The sequence below is a fragment of the Protopterus annectens genome, chromosome 2.part0 (assembly GCF_019279795.1).
Source record: "Protopterus annectens isolate FY-2018-M chromosome 2.part0, PAN1.0, whole genome shotgun sequence".
Taxonomy (NCBI): Eukaryota; Metazoa; Chordata; order Ceratodontiformes; family Protopteridae; genus Protopterus; species Protopterus annectens.
This window is the reverse complement of record NC_056728.1, coordinates 729836571-729839514: the sequence shown is the minus strand read 5'-3', so window position 1 is coordinate 729839514 and position 2944 is coordinate 729836571.

Sequence of the window (2944 nt, the reverse complement as noted above, 5' to 3'; positions counted from 1 at the left end):
TGATATCATTACTTAAAAGGCAAGGCTAACTGTAGGCACTCTGGCAGAGCACAGAAAGCTGCAATTTAGGGGAGGCAATGGGTTATTATGGAGATGTGCCAAGGGAAGAAGTAGAACAGAGAGAAATGAAAAGTCTTGAGTCCAGAGGAGAAGAGGTAAAATAAAAAAAGATGGGCAATGATTTAGAAGGCAAAAGAACAGAGCAGTACAACAAAGTTAGACTAATCACTATTTAGGAAGTAAACAAGAGTCACGTGAAAGACATAGGAAAAGTGGAGGGTGGGTTGCAGAAAGAGGAAAAAGGCTGTTGAGTTGTTCAGGATCTGGGTATGTGCCCAAAGAGCTTTGGGGTGCAGATATATGTGGAGTTTATGGGAGATGCGGGTTTTAGGTGCTGTAAAATACTGAACTTTTCATTAAAATTAGTGCATTTCCTATATTGCAGACTAGCAGTATAGAGAATAGCACTACTCATATGGTCTGGTGTCTGGTTTGCTCCACATTTATGCAACTGAAATAAGTCCCAAGCTGGCACCATACCACATCTCACTGTGTCTCTTATTTTATATAGTCTAACCATCCAAGTGTTACTTGATATCAGCAAAAAATTGAGATTATAATAGATCAAAACTACTTGCATCTGACAACATTCAGCTACAAACTCCTTGAAATATTTCTCTTTACAGACCATTTGTTTGAAAACAGAAAATTGTGGGTCCAGAAGTGTGTTTTGTTTTTGACTTTAAATGAAAAAGACAGTTACACTGACCAAGTTAAGTTAGTCAAGTTTTCACATGTTGCAAAGTAAGAAGAAATTAATTGTATAATATGTTTGAGTTCAACATGAGAATGACAAATAGCATAGCTGTAATAACAAAAGTGGCAAAACTTTTGTAGAAAAGGAAAAATCATCCACATCTTCATCAGTCATACTTCAAGATGGCAGATATTGACATTTATGTTATAAAGATAAAGAACAAATACTGTTTGTTTAGTGGTCTACATAATCCATTGTCATGAGATAATGTGTGCGGTTTACAGAAACCAGATAACACGGCTAGGCAAAGACAAGTTTATTAAAACAGAATTAAATACTGTAAGTGCTTTCAAGCCTCTAATGGCACATCATCAGACCATCAATCAGATAAAATTAAAGCAGTTAAATAGTAAATTAATAAACAAGTACACATGCTATTAAAATAGGTTTTAAAGGAACAGCTTCAATTAAACCTAAATCTTTATCAGCCTGCAGTTCAAGAATCCAGTTTAACTCAAGACATTCAGTATGATTCCTAACATTTCCGCCCCTACAATTCCCATGATATAATTGCAATACTAAATATATAGATGAATGATTACTTTCTGCTGAATATATATGCTTAAGTAAGGCATTCTTCATATTCCCTCTTCTCATATCGTATACATGCTCACCGATATGCTCTCTAAGTGCCCGATTAGTTTTCCCAACAGAGGAACTTTTACATGTCTTATAAGATGCAAAATATACTAAATTGGTGCTACTGCAGTCAGCACAGAAGTTAAATTTATACATAGAATAGGTAGAAGGGTAAATAAATGCTGAAGTATTACTAATATAGCTACACATACTAAAAGATCTACAAGCAAAAGTGCCAAGTCTATCAGATTTAGGAAATGTCTACCAAAATTATAACATAACCTTCTTTTCAAAGACAAACTATTCTTAAAGCAAAAATAAGGTCTATCTCCCGAAACTTCTCTATGTTTATCATCTGCCATCAGCCTTGACCAATTTTTCCTGATGACATCACAAATAAGATTTACATCATTAGAATATGTTAAATTCATTCTAAGTGTATTACTAGCAACAACATTAGTCTGTCCAACTACATTATAATTAACTGAATCTGAAAAATAAGGCTTTGCAGAATTATTTCTATGCATTAAAACTTCATCAATTATCCAGTCAATCTCATTTTCAGAATAACCCCTGTGCAAAACATCTGCCTTCATATCATTAAGCATACCCAGCATAGTACCATCATTATCAATAAGCCCTGCCACTCTACAAAAAATGATTCTTAAGAACATTCCTTTGACTATGTCATGGATGCATACTATTTTGATATAAAACTTTATTTTTCTTACATGCTTTTTTATATAAATTTGTAGATATAGAACTATCAGTAGTCCTATTAATGCACACATCCAGAAACTCAATACAATCAGCAGATGCTTCTCACAGAATTTTAGAAAAGAAGTAGTATTATGTAAATACTCAATTAAATCACTTAAAAGACCAACTGAACCAGTCCAAATCATAAACATATCATCCACAAATTGGCCATAGTAGGATACATATCCCTTGAAAGCATTGTCATTAAATACATGCAAAAATTCCCAGTAAGTTAGAACCATATTAGCATAGCTATTGGCACACATAGTGCCCATAGCCAAAGCAATTGTTTATAAATAATAAACATCATTGAAAACAAAAACATCATTTTCTAGGATAATCTCCAGTAATAAACAAATCAAATTAATCCTACCAGTACTATACTGCGAGTTACTGGACAAACAAGCCTGACATATTCAACACCCAGATCATAGCGTATAACTGTAAATAGAGATTTCACATCCATAAACAAATTGTCAATGGCATGGCGATTCCTTGACCAATTAAACAAACTGGACAAAAATGCTTAGTACCTCTTAAAATTGTGCCTATATTGTTTAACAATGGGTGTAACATCTTCTCTACATATAGTGACAGATGCTGTGTGATCCAAGCTGGACTGAATACTATCTGTTTCATCAGTGGATCGACAAGACATTTATGATTTTAGGTAAGCCATATAAGGCATGTATAGTACAATATTCAACAGTAAAGAAATCAAACAACTGAAAGTCATATAAATTGGAAAAGACCTTATTTATCAAGCCATTCAATTCATATTTAGCAAGT